Below are 19,615 nucleotides of genomic sequence, written 5' to 3'. Positions count from 1 at the left end.
ACTACACCTTTCATGAACGGCTAGCAGCAATAAATTAGCGTAGAGTCGCATGGGCTTAGCATCAACCTGCTGCAAAGGTTATCTGCATCGAAAGAGGTGACAGAGACAAGGAATAAGGGGAATAATAATGGACAGGAGTGAAAGGTAATAATTGCCCCGTTGATTTGGATTACAAGAAGTGTTCTTGATTGAGGCGGCCGATGGCTTCGGTCATTTGTGCCGTGAGGGAAGAGTGAGAAAGGAAGGGTAGAGAGAAACTTACGTCGGCATTCATCTACTCTTAAAGATCACGACCACGGCTTCACATCTCATCGGACGGACGAAGCGTTGTATTTGAAGTTCCCCTCCATGAAGCACTCGAGCTAAGATCTGGAAGATACGGAAAAGTTGGGGAACTGGCTCAAAATATGGGCCGAAGAATTTCAAACCTCCAAGTCTACCATAGACCCTCACGCCGTGACCTTTCATGAGCTGGGAGTTGAAAACTAAAAATTGCACGATTTCCGAGTCATTTATCGAGTATTTTGTCGGTTTTCAGCCCTTTACAACAGAATTATCGCTCATATTGTCGTATTTGAAGCTTTTAAGCCTATTTTAAGTCTATGAGTGCGTTAGTCAACTATAGGAGGTAAGTAGGCAATCTATTCCCCGTGAATTTGTCGTGTTCTGTTTCAACTTCACCCAGGCATTTGAAGTAAAGAATATGGCGATATTTGATGTATGTATTTTGACTTATAATATGTATTTGACGCGGGAAAAAATCGACTAATGTAATGGATAATGTAAAATGATATACAGGCTAAGGGAATGAAAAACTGTACAGTTCTAATATCAATGTACATTTATTTTGTTATGGTCATGCCTCTGTTATTTGGTAGGAAAGAGAATTTCGTCGAATAAACTGTATACAGTGATTATCTTGCCGCAGCTCAATAATTTGCATAGGCCTAATACTTGGTATTTCATTTTAAAAGGTATCTCCCCCCTCCAGAGTTCCCTGATTATTATCAGTCCGTATACCAATGAAAATTGGTTTCTATTGTGTTCCATTTGGCAGTATACTTGCGGGATATTATATTGAAACAGTAAATTTCGGTTAAAATTTTGTGATTACTTCAACGATCAGTCTGCAACGACAAATAAAATATCTGTAAGCGTTTTATGAACGAGTGATTTCGTTTGAATAATTTTCAATGCAACAGCGTATCTCTGGTTCCTAAATATATCGCCTATATTTGCTTTCATTGTTTGTGTAGGATTGGTTTTTGCTATCTAATGGTGTAATGTAACATCAGACGAACTTTAAAGCATCACCAGCGTAAATTTTACGTGATAGTCGAAGCTTATCACTGCTAATTACGAGAATCTAGAACAGCTTTTCTCCTATAAATTGAAATGTCTCTTTATTCGTGCGCTTGTCGAGCACATTATCACTAACGAAAAATGAACTGGGAACTGTGTCGGTCGTCCTTCATTAACTATTTATCATATGATATTTCATGAAAATACCATATGTTAGCGACAATAAGGAAGCTCAATAATAGGAGTGTGTACAATAATTATCTGTTTGGAAGGATTAGTTCACCCCATTCAGAGTTTTGCTGAACTTATTTTTGATGCGTACTTTTAAGTTCGCTGATTTATTTAATCAATTTTCCTACTTAAATTTTCAACCAGGTCAGTCTAGGCAACGGTTAGGGAGTAATTTTCTTCATATATGGCTATGCTATCCATAAAAAGCGGTTCGAATACGCTCTGTACTTCTAAGATTCATTTCTGAGTACCTACTTGTACGCTGGAAAGAAATCATTGAAAATGATAATTCTTTCATTTCACTTGCGAGTTGAGCAGCTTCACTCAGATGGTCAGAAAATTTTGTTGATCTCATTTTGAATTTTAATTTCGTCATTTTTAGTATTTCATCATTTCAACTATAGGCGTCTATATTTCAGGACAGTTATTCGCACCTTATACCAAGTAAATATGATTTCATTCTTATATAAGCCTTTGGCTAAGTTTCGCATTATAATGCCTGAATATTTTATGAAATTTTGGTAGGGTCGAATACTAGAGTACTTGTTGCTACTTTTATCCTCAATAAAATCGTATCCTATCAGTGAACTCCAGCTAAGCGAATGAGAAAAAGTTCGCTTAAGCTGAATTGTTTATTTATTGCTATTCAAACTTTTCACCGCCAATTGTATGAAATTATCGACCAAAATCGTGAGGGAAACGTTATTCTAAACCATTAATTATGGAATTTATATGTGATTAATCTATAAGAATTTCATTATTTCTGTTAACTCTACTGGTCAAGGCAAGATAAGTTAAAGACTATATTTTCATTTCAAAGAGGTTACACAAAAAGTTTGATCTTTTGAATGCTTGAAGTAACCTATTTGTACTTATTTGTGTATGATTTTAATGCGCGAAAATGCATAACTCGTATTTTTAAAATATTGTCGTATCATTTCTATTTACATTACTATTGAGTAGCTTACATATAAATGTCTCTTTTCTATTGAAACGCTCAATAATTCTTATAATTTCGAATGCAATTTTCTTATAGTCAAAGAATTCTTTCAAAAACGGAAGTAATTTATTAAAAAAAGAAAAAAAATGGATGTAAAACCGCCAACATTACTAGTTAATGAACATTTCTAAAATCATACCATTTTGGTATTACAGCATTTCGATTGGTATAGCAGTCCAAAAGAGTGTAGGTGCCCCGTGGCTTGGGAGATTTTTATTGAGCTAATCAACGTAAGGACAATACTTTCGGAATCATTTTTAATTTTCCCGGAGAATTCAGCACCCAATTTTAATTCATTGAAAAGGCATATTTGAAAAACGCAAACGTTGTCCAAACAAATTATTGAGGAGAGACGTTCGAGTGCTCGGTGACATTATTTTTTATGCAGCGGCGACTCATCGAAGATATTTAGAAGGCATTTTCTAAGCTGCAGAGAGAGAGAGAGGGGAGAGCTCGCTCAATGTTGACATTGTATTAATGCAAAGCACTCCACTTCCTTTTCAAATGGAAATGGAACTTGGCTGCGTCGGGATGGAATCATTTGGGTGTGTAAACGCGAACCCCACCCCTTCGGAATACAAACGCACTAAACATTTCGTAATTTCTATAGCCGATCGTTAAAAGCAACAACAGGGCCGGGAGTCTTCGGCTTCTGCCGAGCACAATTATAAAAAAAAAAAAAAACAGAAATGTGGAGAGAGAGAAAAAAAGAAGAATCGAGCTTTCCGCTACGAATATTCCAAATTCATTTCCGCCCGCGTCACTTCCGCCTGTGCCTCACTCTCTTTACGCACACACCCTCGTGGTGTTTTCCCATCATGCAGCAGCGCAGGCGAACCACCATACGCGTTTTGCTTCTCATTTGTTTTTCGTTTAGTTTTTCCTCCACGTTCGTATCTGCAGTGTTCAGAAGATAGATTCATTCCTATCTCCCAGTCTTTGCAATATACCTCGTGGTATATTGCTATGTATTTTGCTAGGTATATTGCAATGTACGCCTCGAGGCTTTATAGTTAACACTCTAATTTAAAATTTATTTTTTTTTATTTTACACCATTGTCCACTCTATTGGATATTCAATTTACATCAAATATTTAAAATTGTATATTTTTGAAGGCCAAAATTATATGTACGGTTAAGTACGGTTTTATCGTTTCTGGTCTAACTTAAACAAACTGCGCGCTCTATCAGCGTATCACCATGCTTTGCTTTTCAAATGTAAACGCCAGGGATGCTAAGGCTGCATCTAATACGTTATGCTATTCCATTTTATGAAAGATGTATTACTTTATATTTTCCTGTCAGACACCTCGGTTAAAATATACAATCACGTCTATATGGTAGTATGCAGTAGATAATCTCGTTAAGACATACTTTTAAGTCTCGTGTCTACTACTGCAAATTCCCCCTAATTTATCTTGTATTGTTTGCATCTATAGTATCTATACCTTCTTCATGTTAACTATTCTATTATAGTCAGTATTGTAATAATTATTCTTATTGGTATTTCTGTAATTTTCCCCTGTTATAAGCTCGATCAAACTATTTTTTACACTCATTAAATTAATTTTGGGTCTTCATTTTGTCTGAAAGTGTAATACTATAATGTAGACTGATGTTAAAAAAAGTATATCTCTTCTCACCTTCAGTAATGAAACCCTCGATTTTAACGCTGCAAGCCTAAAACGCATTAATTGCTGCTCAGCGTGTTGTCTTTACGTGGTATTTTATGGTTGCCGGGGTAACTCTGTGTAAAAATATTTAAACCAGAGAATCGAGTATTCGACCAAGAATTGGTGAAAAAGAATGGTGTGAACTAAATGTTCTCGAGTATCCACTGAGGTTTTGTGAAGCCACCTTCATTATCCTCATTGCTTGATTATGTAATTAAGTTTATCTAGGCCCTGACCTCGATATGGTGCTTAGCCACCTCTCCTTTCAAATCAAATGGAATATCGCCCTATTTACCCTCATTAGTGGCCTGATTTTCCCAGTGCACGGCTTGCTCTGGGATTGAGGCCTTGGCTCAGATGAGATATTCAGGAGGTTTTGAGCAAATTCCCCGTAGGAGCGGATGAAAAAATAAACGAGCCATGTGGAACCTTAATTCGGTCATGTAATAGATATGCTTTCGAACCTCTTGCGAGTGTTTAGCGTGTACCCGAAAAATTCTTTCCTTGGTCGCCCTTTATAAAACATTATTTCTAATGTTTGCCTCGAAAACACCATCAAGGGAACTTGCCGCACAGACTCATGTCGTTGGGAGAGTCAACTTTGAGGGAATTACGCTATCGATTACGAATTCCGACATCATACTCAATATATTTTTTTCATAAAACCGCTGTGGATATTCGAGAACGCCTTTCTTTGCTACCAATTCTCGGTCGAGGACTCGATTTTAAAGTTTTGATATTTTTCCCTAGAGTTAGCACTGCAGCGATAAAATCTCTGATAAAGACAACGCGCTGAGCAGCGGTAATGAGAAGTAATAATACGCTGTAGACCTACTGCGTTAAAATCGGGTGCTCCATTAACGAAGGTGTGAAGAGATGGATTTTTTACCACCAGTATACATTTAAGTATTAATCGTACGAGCAAATTGGAGACTCAAGAATAAGTCAATTGTGCGTTCAAAATATTTTTCTTGGGTTTAGAATAGGGGAAGGTTACACAAAACCAATTTGAATAATCATTATACAGATTAAGCAGTGCATAAAGAATAATTATTATGACTTAGGAATACTATGGATGCAAACAATACAAGATTTGGGGGATATTGCACGGTTTCATACGAGAAATAAAGCGAAGTGTTAACGAAATGATTTACTGTGTACGACTGTAAAGACGTGATTTTATTATTTTAACTGAGGTATAAATGACAGGAAAACTATACAGGAATAATTTTTTCTTAAAATTGAATGGAATAGCCTGTTTTACCTCTACAATTGCTCTTGCCTTGGATTTTAAACGCACAACTCGGCTCTGTTTATCCTTTTTTATACAGAAGTATCATTCGCCGTTTGTTCTGTCAAGTGTTTTTTAATAGTTTCCTTATGTGGTCATATGACGGCTAATATAAACGTTAATAATCCACATTTCTTATCAACTTTGTCACACTGTCAGTCAAGTCTTTCAAGGCGAGATCATTTTCATTAGCCATTTTATTGAAGTCTGATCAGATGGTACTTCTAATAAAATTTCGTCTCGTTTTTACTCGATGGTCAGTCTATTTATGGAGTGTAGATAACACCGTAATTCCTTTTGGATAAGCAGGTTTTTTTACATTATAGAATATGAAAGATTCATACGATCATTCTTTCTGTGTCATGATCATTTATTGAAAGTATCTGTACGTTGGAAAACTATCCCAACCAAACCCTGCTGCCATTCAGTCGACTCTATGAATTTAATATATGTTCTTGAGTGTAATTATTGTAGAATATACAAGTGATAATCGATACAAGATAAACCTGACAGGTGCTAGAACAGACCACCATGTTAACGTGGCAGCTCAGACGAGTAGACAAATAGCTACCAGCCTGAGGTGGTTAACTTGAATGCTTCCGTGAGTACACAATTAACTCGGTGAATATAACGTAGGTGTGTGGGGAATTCCACGGCTTCCCTAGTTATTTTGTATGGGTACTTGAGCGGAAAGAAATACATGACCACTTAATTGTAGCTAATGAGATCCATTTCTCCACTCGTCTGAGTATTCAAGTAAACGTGCGATCCCCGTCGAGTACTTGTCTTTGCAATCTAGTACTTGCCCCCATGCATCCGGTGCAATCCTGCAGTGGCCAGATCGGGAGAAGCGTTGAGTTTGGATCGATATTTCACGTATAAAACTTTAACTAAGCAATAACTACGCTGCAACGTGATAGTATCTGCCGTATTACATTATACAGAAATCATAACCGTAGGCCCAGGCCCGAAAGTTTTTCTTCACTACATAAACGGTCTGGATAAAGCGTAAAAACAAGCAATTAGCAGCATCCAAAGAATCATTTGGCCAGAAAACATTACCCAAATGGCTTAAGAAAATTCTTTTATCTTAGAGTGTTTTATTGGACTTGTGGTACTGTATTCGAATGTCTTTTTGTGGAACTCATTATGCGAGACGAAGAGCCATTAATTTTTGCTCTGACACAATGTCAATCAGAGCATGAAAATGGTTATGCATGACCTAATAGGCAAAAATATGTGCACAACGTGTGGCAGCTAGGATCATTCGCACTCATATGCCGAAGGTTGGCGCGGGTAAAGTTCGCCTCGGACTAAGTCATGGGTGAGTGAATTACGAATTCAGAGTATTCAAGGTATCACCCGGGAATTGAATCCGGGATCGTTAGACCAACAGTGAGTCGCTCTACCCTCTAAACTACCACGTTCCTCCACCTACAAATGAAGAAAGAACATCTTAGCCAAACAAGATAGGCAAGCATGAAGCTATGAAGGTAGCCAAAGTAAGATCGAGGGTCCTCCTGGTCGAAACTCTTCTGGTCTCCCGTGATGGCGGCGGATCGTCTCCAGTGGGCGAGCGAGGTTAAGAATGAAATTTAGAAGAAGAAGAGGAAAGCGATGATGATGATAAAGGGGGCTAAATGGACGTGCGGGCAGAATAGTGAGGGATGGCGGTGCTGTCGAGTCGGAAGTAAATTAAATTTCCCAGAGTCCCCGTGTCTAACATTTCGAGAGAGAGAGAGAGAGAAGGCAGCAGATAAGAGGAGAGAGAGAAGAGAGATATGTGGTGGATGCGAGGGAGAGGCTTGTCTTTCTCTTGGGGGGGGGGGGTGGAGCGTTGCCAGGCTGTGCGGAAGTTTCCAGTCGACCTCAAGAGATAACTGCGGCCCCACGCTTCCACCCCTGCTCTCTACGCACCACCGACTAGATCCCTACATCACCGAATCTCGCGAGATTCGGTGATGTAGGGATCTAGTGTGAGTGAGAATGATTCTAGCTGCCACACACTGTGCACATATTTTTGCCTATTAGGTCATGCATAACCATTTTCATGCTCTGATTGACATTGTGTCGGAGCAAAAAATTACTCACTCTTCGTCTTGCACAATAAGTTCCACAAAAATTATTCCAATACAGTACCGTCCAATAAAACATCTAAGACAAAAGAATTTTCTTAAGCCGTTTGGGTAAGGTTTTCTGGTCAAATGATTCTGTGGATGCTGCTGATTGCTTGTTTTTACGCTTTATCCAGACCGTTTATGTAGTGAAGAAAAACTTTCGGGCCTTGGCCCACACAGGTCTCTCCTTCTGTAGTTTTCCGCGACGGCTAGAATCAGGGTCAATCTTCCAGATTTTAGTCGCGACAGCTGATTTTTGTTGACGGCAGTTTCGTCCCCATGTAAAGGCCGTTTTACACGGGGCACGTCATTGAGCAGGTTTGAACGGAAAATATTTGCTGAAATGCGAGCTCGGAATTAGAGTAGAGGCTATTTTTCCATCTCACACACATGCACTCTCGCATGCGTTTAGCAGTTCACCGCTTTACACGACGCAATTTTGACTGCGCCTTCGTATATACGCCACATTGAGCAATGACGTGTCCCATGTTTAACGGCCTTAACGACTAGCTGTAGGGTAGTGCTATATATATAATTTTCAATTCAGTTATCTCTTCGTATTTTCCTTACCCAATAGCAGATGAAGAAAAAGTTTATATCACACAAGTTCGGTTGGTTTAAAATCTCTCTTTTCATTTTTATTAAACAATCTCTCTCGAAAAGCTAACTTTCACAAAACCTTGACAACAAATGAACAACTCGGATAAATTGATCACACCCTATGAATGCGCTGTGAATTACTATGATGATGCGCGTGGCGTCACACGTTGTCCTGGAAACTTTGTGAGATGAGAGCTACAATCGGCAATCAACATGATCTGAAAATTTCTCCAGAACAGGAAACGAAACTGTTGTCAGCAAAAGTTGACTCGACGGGAACCCAGATGGTGTATGCTGATCTGCATAGATCTCCAAAGGTCTTATTGACCTCGAAAATAAGAAAAAGTCACATTCCCATAAATTCCCCGCCCCCCACCCAAGAGTCGTATGCCGCAGGCTTATTTTGAAACGCCTTTTTTGTTTGTGGGATAAAAAGAATATCAAGCACACATTATTGAGCAAAATGGATAGTAAAAAAACACCGAGTGGTAGATATCTAAAAAGAAAGTAGGAAGGAGGAATATCGGGCTTGGAAATCGAAGTCTGTAGCTGTTTAAAGGGACTGAAGAGCCGCGTTTCTCAGTCCTCACTTGTGTTGGGGATGTTCTCTGGGGACAAGGTGGGTGCGGGAAATGCGTGGAGGGAGAATAAGAGAGAGAAAATATCCCCTTATTACTCCCTTCCATTCCCCTCTTCAATCCTTCTTCATATCCAAAAATATATTCTCCGCCAGTAAAGCGGCTTTTTGGCCATTATCGAACTTCTTTTCGCTTTATTTCCCGCTCGTTCGCCGAAGAGAGGTTGTCATTCATAGTCATTATAGAAATAAATATTATAAACATTTCTTTAAAGCCAAATTTTATCATCATTATTGGCCTATCAGTTGTTATTTGTGTAGACATTGTATCTAACGACTTCAATTCAGTGTTTAGTCGATAGTTTGGGTGAAATTTAGAGTGCATTAGAAAATTTAAAAAAAACACTCAATTCAAGAGAAAATCAAATATAATGCTTTATTTGAAGAACTACAACTTTACACCTTTTTTGCGCAAAAAAATATGTTTGATCGACAACAAATTATTATAACTCAAATATGAAAAATATAGTCTTGGTTGCTTATAATCGAAGCATGGAGGACATATTCCTTTTATGTAATACATGTCGTATATGTTTGCACTGTACATTCAAATGCTGTGTCTAATAATGTTTCTATGTGCGCATGAACTTTTTTGTAAATGATGATAGCTATAAAAAGGCTCTCTATAACGGTTATCTAAACTTACTCCAGTATTCACGCAATCAGCTCCTCAATTTATTATTAATACTGTCGGAGTTGAAGCTTGGAGTGTGAGTGTCAAGTGACTGAACAGCCACCACCTTTAGTCGTCACATGGGTGATTTTTCGGGACAGGGCACAGCGCTAGGTGGGAATAAGTCAGGAGGGGAGGTGATTGTGAGGGAAAGAGATCCCTTTATTCCCCATCACTCCACCTACAAGGCTCTCTTCATGTCCGAATATATATCCCCACTAGCCATTCGAACGGCTTTTGGCTATTCTCGAAATTTTTTTCCGCTTTGTTTCGCCGGCTCGCGGAAGAGACAGAGAGAGGTTAAAAAAAACAGGTTGGATGGAAATTCGATGTCGAGAGTCGGAATAGGAGGCTGGAGTGGTCGGGGGAGGAGCATTGTCCTTCACACGGGTGAAACGAGGGTTCGCCAGGGGTCAGGGGTATCTTCCGGCCGGCACCCTGCGCTTTGCTCCGCTTCGCACCCCTTTCAACAAGGGGAAAAGGGTACAGCCTTCTCGCATCATATATATATATGCTCGCACAAAAGATTGGTGTAATGGTATTTATGCATGGCATGAAAACGTGGACCATGAGCGATGGGGATGAAATGAGAGCAGAACATTTGTGAATTTTTGCGTATATGGAAGAGGATGCTTTGGTGTTAAGACGGTGTCCTTCGTTCATTTGCCAATATTTAAATTTCACTTCATACCAAAAAGTTTGCGATAGTTAAAAATGAAAAAAATTAGACTGCGAAAAATATTTCACTCATTTAACTATTTACATTTCATTCAAATGTATGATTGGTTTGTCCAAAAATGAATTAGGTGAGGTTGCCCAACTTGGATATTTTTTTTCTTTTCTGAAAGACCCTAATTGCTAAGGATTCAACGCGAAAATCTTAAATGGTAGAATGGTATTTTTTGAAGTCCATTTGAATTACTATTACCTTGCATTAAACCTGTAAAGAAATGCACGCATAGATACACCGCATTCCATATAAAGCAATCATATTAAATTGAATTTTAAGCATAATGCGCTCTTACTATAAAACCTTGTTAGATTTTACATATGATTGTAAAATAGTCAATTTTCATGTAATACTTATCACCATCATCCTTGGAAAATAATGCCGGTATTGATTTTACGCATTTCCATGCTGGTTTCTAATAGGGCCAATCGTATATTCACGTAGGTATTTATTTTCTTTTGCATCCTTCATCGCCTTTACGATGTATCTGAATGGGGGAATTCTTTTACCATTTCTCCCACTCAATTTCCTTTCAACCATCGTTTCCATCTTAACTCATTTTATGCCCGAGTATTTACATAAGAATTTCAGATCTTCCTCTTGGATTTTGAGACCTTCCTCATTGCTTCGGCGATGTATTTTACCCTCATCATTCATCTATTGGACAACGTTTTTAATGTGTAATATTCCAAACCCTGCCGCGTGAACGGCGGTGAAATATACAAGAATTGCCATGAGAAAAAATTCCCCTGGACCGGGAATCGAACCACGGACCTTTGGCTTTCCGGGCCACTGCGCAGACCACTACGCTATCCAGGTTCTTTAATTCCCATGGCAATTATACCGAGGCCCATGAGCCTCATGGACCGCGAGGGCCTAACACCTAGTACCATGAGCCTCGGTATAATTGCCATGGGAATTAAAGAACCTGGATAGCGTAGTGGTCTGCGCAGTGGCCCGGAAAGCCAAAGGTCCGTGGTTCGATTCCCGGTCCAGGGGAATTTTTTCTCACGGCAATTCTTGTATATGAACGTTTTAAATGCTTCCACCGTTGAAGTCCGCCGCTACTTCGTTCACACTTTATTTTCTCTGATTGTTCAGGAGACGTGATAGTGCATTGAGGAAATCGTCAAATTGAACGGAAAGAATGAGTTAGGAAGGCCTCGGAAATAAGGAGTAAGGAAGGATTCAAAAGAGAAATAAGTGTGTAATATCAGGATAACAATTCAAGAATTGAGTGGAGGACCGCGTCAAACCAATCCCATATTTTTGATGGACGATAATAACGAGGGCAATAGTACTGGTATGAAATTATCAGCCAATTTAGGAGGCGGTATGAGGTATCATAACGGATTTTTTTAGGAAAACTCCTTTCCATAGGGTTTCGTCTACTAGTTCCTTGACAACTGTTTTCGTCACCGTCAAGTGAACAATCCTTGATTGGTTTAACGCAGCTCTCCATTCCCCTTTCCTATCCGCTTACCTTTTCATATTCACGTATTTCTTCCCTTTTACATCGATTATAATCTTTTATATCATCTCCTCATCGATTATAATCTTCATTCGGGCCACCCTTTGCCCTTCTTCCCTTACACTTGTCCTTCAACGATATTTGTCATCAGGCCATCATAATGTGGCCCATGAAGTCGTTCCGTGGAAGTTTTTATAAGACTTCTCTTTCCTCACACTTTTCTTAAAGTGCACTAAATTAGAACTAGGGCTATTCCCTGTACATTCATTCGTGCAATTGCGAAATTTTCAGTTTTTATCACGGCAAAATTTTTGTGGTCAACGTGCACATCCGCGGGGGGTAAACGCATCGTGTAAAATAGGCCTTGAGATGAGCATAGTGCAAGCAAGGTTCAAGGGTTTAAGTCGGAAACAATCTCAAATCAAACAATCGACACAACTCAGGCGCGCAGCTCAAATTGACGCTACAGAAATAAATTGAAATGAAAAAGATCGGAAAAACGCGAAATAAAATAATCAACAGCCAGGAATATATTTCCGTTACGTTGGACGAAATATATTTCACTATTTACCTCTGAAGTCATCAACAACGTCACATGTAAGAAAACTGAGGGGAAAATTTAAAAGTGAGTAAAAATTATTGATAACCTATTATTACACATCCCACAAAAAAACAATGATATCATGAGATACTTCAGTCATCTTAACCTCAGTTCAAACGACTTACAGATAAAGTGATGGTTCACATTTAGAGATGAAAATGAAGCTCCTCGATGCTTCATATACACAAAGCTTACGTAACATTAAATAAAGTTCATAACGATGGAATAGTCATAATTAGTCATCCCATAATAAACGATTATATCATGAGGTACTTAAGTCAGCTTAATCTCAGTGCCAAAGGCTTGCAGTTCAAGTAAAGGGTGTAGCAGACACAGGACGGGACTTGGGGACAGCGGTGGGAGGTGAGGTGAAAGGGGGTAGGCTCTAGTCGGCAACTTCATTTCCGCATCGGGCCTCGCAAATTCAATATGCAATCGATCGGCCTCCAGAGGAGGAAAGTTAAATGAATCCATTCGCATTCGGATTAATGCGAGACGAAGGGACGGAGTTGAGGAGGGGTGAGGCGGCGGTAAGGTCGCTAGTGCGGGACGGACGAAGGGTAGAATTGGACGTGGAGGGGGGAAGAGAGAGTTTTCGGAGGCAAAAAGTAGTTTTTTTTTACAGAAATAAGCGTAAAGTTGAGAGGGAGGTGGAGTGGAAGGAGAGGAAAGTTTAGAGGGAGGAGGTCGAGAGTTTTAAATGTGGAGAGTCTGTAATGTCGAGAATTTTTATTTTCAGAATATCGGCGATTTCTGTTTGGATCTTTTTGGATTGAATCCCGATGCCTTTTCGTTGCATGTTTTTTTTATTTCTCTCTTTGTTTGAGATGAAATCAATTTCTATGACGCCTCTCAGGGCCGTGTCCCTGATTGCCGGCGGATTGAATGGTATTGTCCATAACGGCTCCCTTTGGAGTATCAGCAGCTTTCTCTCTTCCAGCGTTCTGAACTGTATTTAATGTTATGTAAGTGGTGTATATGTGAAGCTTCGAGGGACCAGTTTCATTTTTATCTCTAGATGTGTATCGTCATTTTTTTATCTGCAAGCCGATTGAACTGAGGTTAAGGTGACGTAAGTGCATCATGATATCATTGTTTATTGTGGGATGACTAATAACCAGTTATCGATACTTTTTACCCTCTTTTATATACTCTCTCATATTTTAGCATGCGATAGTGTTGATTATTTTAGAGGTTAATGGCGAAATAAATTTCATAATCACCTAAATGAATGGAATTTTATTCCCGATTCTCGAGGACTCTCGATTCTTTTATTTCGCATTTTTCCTATCGTTTTAATTTTAATGTATTACTGTAGCGTCCATTTGAGCTGTGCACCTGAGCTGTGTTGATGGCTCAAGTGTCTTTTTTGTTAGTGAAAGACTTGATCTCTGCCAGAATTTGGCGTGATAATTTAAGGTGGTGTACATAGTGTGTTATATGATCTCACGAAGGGATGGGTGACGAACATCTTTTTATCGCAGTTTTCTCCCTTTGTTCACATATATTTCATCCACTAGTAATGAATTTTAGGGCCTCAAAGCTAAAAAGTTTACTCAATTTCCTCGTCGTGGAGCTTAGCGTATAGTATTCGCCAGTGCCACTTGCGGAAACTGTTTCTAGTTACATTTCATTATCCTTGTTTAAATCCCTTTCTTTGTCGCTAAATATAGTATATTAGTAGTCTCCCGAATATAAGGATTCAAACGCAGATGGAATAGAAATTCGATAGCTGTTGTAAATTCAGATTGTGCTCTTAAATGTGAAGTTGTCAACTATACATTGACTCTCAGGCATGGGTAAATTTCATGCTTCTACAATAAGCTTCAAATAAATTTAAGAAATGAAACAGATATCTAGTATTTTTATGGCGAACCAACCAAATCATTAGCTTAAAATAGATTCATTAATTTCACGCATGCATAAACAGGTAGCTAAGTTGTAGCTAAAGGAAAACTCAGCAAATTTGAGTGAAGCGAATCACATTACTGAGCGGAAATGTGGACGCTGAGGAAGGTGTATGAAAGTAGGCGTTTCACGTGGGAGAATTCAGGAGGGGTTGAAGAAGGAGGCGAGGAAATGCCAAACACGATAGTGATGACAGGAAGTGTTAAAAGGAGATAATGATGATGTAGAAGGCGTAGACGCAGCGCGTACTAATGATGAGCGGGGGAGTGGAAGCTTGAACATGTTTATATTGCAGTGTGTTGCAAAGAGAGAGAGGAACATAGCAAGATAACGGGTAACAGATAAAATAGCCCAACGAAGATAACGAAGCCCAAGAAATAGAATGCGCGAATAGGGACTGGTGAAAGATATTAGTATAAAGTGGTGTGTCGCTTATTTTATAAACCTAACTTAATCGGTAAATTTCTTATGCTCTCTGCCAATCGCCAAGTAGTGGATTTCATTGAAGACTATTTACGCCAATAATTTTACATTCAATTTGATTGGTATTTAAGGTATACGATTACACTCATGCATTAGCTTCGTATTCGGATGCAATCCAGCATTTTGCAATCCAGCACTGCATCCACCATGTGGATGTAGTTATTTGTTATTCATCCCACTTCTTGCCGAGAGACCTATTTACGCATTGTTTTGCAACTTATTCGGCTTCCATCCTAGCCTCCTAGTCATTTGACACCTATAAAAAAAACTGTTAGAACCTCTTGGTAGCGAACAAAAAGAAGATATAAAAAATCCGGTTGCCCGTGAGAGTCTGAATAGTAGAAATTGTGGTGAATTATTTCTAATATTAATTCTAGGTAAGTACCAGCCTAACTACTCGCTAATTTTCTAGGACTCTATCGCTTGGTATTTTACCTGCTATTGTCTGCTGTTCGGACGTTTTCCTCGTTGAAATGTATATTAATTCATGAGATTATTCGGAATTTCTGTTTTTGTGCGAACATTTCCTTCATCAACTGCCTTATTTTGGGATTCAACCGAGCGTTATTCATTATCATCTGTTTTTTATCTGTCGTCTATCTGTGTATGCCTGTGATTAGTGGCATACTAAGCAGTCAGGGTATTATATTTTAAGAAACTCTTGAATTTGTAATGAATGATCGTCTTAGAAATTATTTTTTCTGCTTCGTCGAAATCAAAGCCGCGGATTCTTCAGGGATAGGTGAAAAATCCAACTACACCATGTTGGTGCGGCAGCATCCATCTCATCCGGCTACAATGTGTCGCAGGGCTCATTTTCATTTTACATTTCACCCCATCCACAGTCCATCCTAACCTCCACATCTCGCCGACGAAAAAGGGTGACTGGAATACCACGTTACCGAAAAAAATGAAAGGGGACATGAAAAAATCTTCATCAGCCGTGAGAAAATCGAACGCGGGCCCGCGACACGCGAGACCCGTACGATAAACACGTCATCAACGGAATCCCCTCTTTTTGCCGCTGCTCCCAAATATCGTTCTTTATCAACCCCTTTTCTTCTCCTTCTGTCTCTCCCTTTCATCACCGTGTTCTCTTCCTCTTTTACCCATCACACATTTTCTCCTTTTTTCATTCCTCCATTTCATTTTCGTTTTCTCGTTTCTCTATCTTCCTTCCATTTCCTCCACAGTCCTGAATATTCAATTGAGTAGTTGACGAGACCGCCGCCGCGGCGCGCCCGGCGCACTTCTCTCCCGCGCGCGCTCAGGCTCAGTCAGTCAGTGTGGGACGCGAAAAAAAAAAATGTGAAAAAAATTGTTGGGTATCACGGAGGAGGAGCAGGGTGGGGGTAAACGTGGACTTTGGGTGGGAGAGTGGTGTGAGGCGCTTCGAATGCCAATCATGCAAAATACGATTCCTCGCTGATTTCTTCCTTTTTTCTCTCTCGTGCCTTCTCTTACCTACCACCATAGCATTCATCCCAATCCTCGTCTCTCTCTTCCAGTTCGCTATTTTCCCACTCCAAATGCCCACTCTCCTTCCTTCTCGCGATCGATATTTTCGTTATTCTCTTTTTTTTATCCTTCGGTACCCCGCCACTGTTTTCGCTTTGCCATCCCCCACCCTTTTACAGCACATCTCCAGCTTCTGCTCAATTGAACCTTCGTCCCGTATTTCGAATGGAAGTCGAACCTTCGGGTATACATTTTTTTATTCTTCTCTACCCTCCTTCCTCCCTCTATTTCTCTCTCTCTCTCCACTATTTATTTATTTTCATCCATCCTACTACACCTCTCTGTCTCCAGTACGTACACACATGTTCCCGCGTAGTCAATCCACATTCCATGTCCCTCCTTCACTTCGGCTCCCTCTAACTTACCTGCCCCAGAACGAACGTTTTTTCCTTTAGAGCCGACCTCATACACTGTGCTCCCGATTCTAAAAAAAGGTCTGCCCAGAAAGAACGGTTATTTTCGGAAAATTTCATTCAGTTTTTATTCATTTGTGCAGACCAAGGAAAAAAATTTGGAAGGCTGCGTCCTTGAGACTTATTTTTAAAGAGAAGCGTTTTTTTTTTCATTTTATCTAATTTTAACTTTTCTAAAATTTTACCTGAGAACTCTTCCCTGTACTTTATGGAGTGTTTTCTCTACCTCGTTCATATCTCTTTCACGTTCAGTTATACCCCGCAACCGTTGTAATTACGGTTATATTTTTTATCAGCACTGATCCAGCTCTTTCTCTCTCCCTCTGGTTACTAACCATTCTGTCATTCCTTCCTCTCTCTTCATTAATTACCCTCCCTTTCACTCCAGCCTCTATTTTTTCTCAGGCTATTTAACTTCGTTTCTTGGTCCAGGAGTGAAGTATTTTTTTCTGCTTCACTTGCGCCCAAGTCAGTCGATATTAAAGCTATTATTTCTACATCGAAAAGCGATAATGTGTTTCCTACGGCTGCATATGGTTCTTTTTTGTTCTCGTGCATTTCATGATCTCGCCATCAATAAAAGGCGGGGAATATGGGACTTCGAGTCTTGCGAAGCTCTCTTTCCTGTGAGAGTATGAAATGTGAAAAAATCTAGAATGCTAGAGTTTAATGTGCAGTTCATTTTAGTATTTTAGGTATAGTGAGGTGAACCAATAGATTTTATTTAATATCATCCCATAGGAAAACACCCAAGGTATAAAAGACGGTGGGCCTTAATACTTCAGCCTCTTGCATATCATGTGTTGTCGTTATAAACATTATCAACGGATAATATTTATATATAAATATCGGCCTAAAGTTTTAATTAAGATTTCTTTGAATAGGTTTTATATAAATCATATCGTGTCTTGCGTCACTATCATATCATTTTGACATGCGTCTGTTTTAAATTCGTCTCAGACTAGATTTTCCGGCAGTAGGATTTGTAAAATGATAGATTTTTTCAACTCTCCTGCTTAATAATTTTAACATGATTGTTATCTCTTTTTATCACTTTAAGTGAAATTACTGTGTAAATTACTAATTACGAATGTGTTCGATGAGCTGAAGTGTACGGAATCTTATTGATTTTTTTTAATTGGAAACTTTTAACCCCCTGTAAAGCTCTGCTAAAAAGTGTTGCGATAAGGTTAATACTGTTCGTGAGAAATGTAATTTCTTTCTGAGCTACTTTCTTAATAAGTTAGCGACACTAACAATCTTACTGAAGTTTGTGGAAGTAAGGAATTAAGTTATTCTGTGATAGCATTAGAGTATAATGTGGTAGATTCTGTTCTTAATTATAGAAGTAAAATATTTTCATGTCTTCATTTTTTGTGCTATAACACTCCGTAGTTTTGCCAAGTAATCCAGTAATGGTGCATTAATTTATAATTAGAGTAATGGATTCGTTTTCATGTAAAAATGAGTTTCCGACAAGTTGTATTTAGCAATAGTTGTATTTAGCAATGTCTATATTTTTTCTTATCTTTGATTCCTAACTCTTAGTTGCTAGGCAGATGATGTCGTGTTAAAAAATACTGCAGGTTTTACATTCCATCAATTTTAACGTTTATATTCTTTTTATTTCAGAAAAATCCAACTTAGAGAGCACGAGGCAATGACAGGAGCGGAAGGCTCGGAGATGGTAAGTTCACTTTAATATATATGAAGTTTACCTCCAAAATTGCCCGGCGTTACACTTATCAAATTTATATTGAGGTATTTGGACAATGAGGAACATTCGGTGTTTCATATAGTTTCTTTCCAATGTTACACTTGTTGGACCATATGAATGCCTTAAAGATTCTTTTCCATACCGTTTAGTCGTGTGACGGGAATATATTGTTGAGGCTGATACATTGTGGAAATACATTGTCAAATACAAAGTAATGATACTTCGCACCTTTCCACGTTAATCTTTTTATATAAAGAAGTCAACATGTTTCACTCTACTGCAGCATCATTAGGACCGCTGAAGAACTGAGAATCCTGATGATGCTGCATTGCAGAGATATATGAAGACTCTTTTTATGCAAATATTTATGTGGAAAAGAGCGAAGTATCAGTACTTAATGAATGATGTGTCATTTTATGATAGTTTTAGGCTCAATTTCGTTAATTTAGATCATTTTAATTCAGTGCATAATTAAAATGATTTACACTTGAACTCTAGCAACGTTGACAAGTTCTGCTCGTGGAAATAATCTCATTAATGCGTTATTCCGAAATTTAGGCGTAGATAAATACCCCTATTCCCTTTTAAAATTTTGAAAATAAATATTATGTTCAAACTTGAGGGTCAAACTCGATGTCTTGCTTGTAATTTGATACCCACTGTTTATAAAAACTGTTGGAAATATGAGGATTCAATAAAGCATTTCCTTTCGGATATTAAAAGCTAGCTTTAAGAGCTTGATGACGTGGCATACTGCATGTTTTTCCCGGGAAAAAGTTTGATGGCGAATGAGTAGTGGTGAGATAGATGTTGGCACACTCCACCCAGTGATGAGAAGGAGATCATAGTTCAAGGCGCGATCGTGACTCATTGTTTTGTGGCAGATCTCCAGGTATTTTACGATGGACCATTCCGAAACGCCCACTCATCGCAGAGCATTCCAGTTCTGGAATCGGGGCATCTCGGCAATATGGATGGGGACTGCGCGGCATTTCGCTTCCATCTTCTCATCCCTTTCCGTTAGCTCTTGCCACACTAATTCGCTGCTCCCTTGAAACATCTTCATTTCCTTCTCGATAGCGCAGCCAGAGAGCTAATGGTATCCTTTACGAAATAATCAGTTCAATTAATTTTCCGCGATACTACATTTAATGAATGGAACTAGTGTATACTAACCTTTCGTATTGATTAAAAGTATAAAATAGATTCGCTTTCCCAAGCGATTATGGGCACGCAATAATTTCGGCACT

General features: G+C 38.9%; 1 protein-coding gene across 4 annotated transcripts in view; it reads left to right on the top strand.

Moving 5' to 3' along the window:
• LOC124157604 (protein turtle-like) overlaps nt 1-19,615 on the top strand; it is an 837,486-nt gene that overhangs the window by 529,156 nt on the left and 288,715 nt on the right. For all 4 annotated transcript variants that reach the window (XM_046532465.1, XM_046532466.1, XM_046532467.1 and 1 more), the window contains exon 2: nt 18,281-18,335. The gene's annotated coding sequence lies outside the window, so the exon portion shown is untranslated. The remainder of the gene's footprint in view (nt 1-18,280; nt 18,336-19,615) is intronic.

This window comes from Ischnura elegans, chromosome 4 (genome assembly GCF_921293095.1).
Source record: "Ischnura elegans chromosome 4, ioIscEleg1.1, whole genome shotgun sequence".
Classification (NCBI taxonomy): Eukaryota; Metazoa; Arthropoda; class Insecta; order Odonata; family Coenagrionidae; genus Ischnura; species Ischnura elegans.
This window is presented reverse-complemented; position numbering and strand designations above follow the sequence as displayed.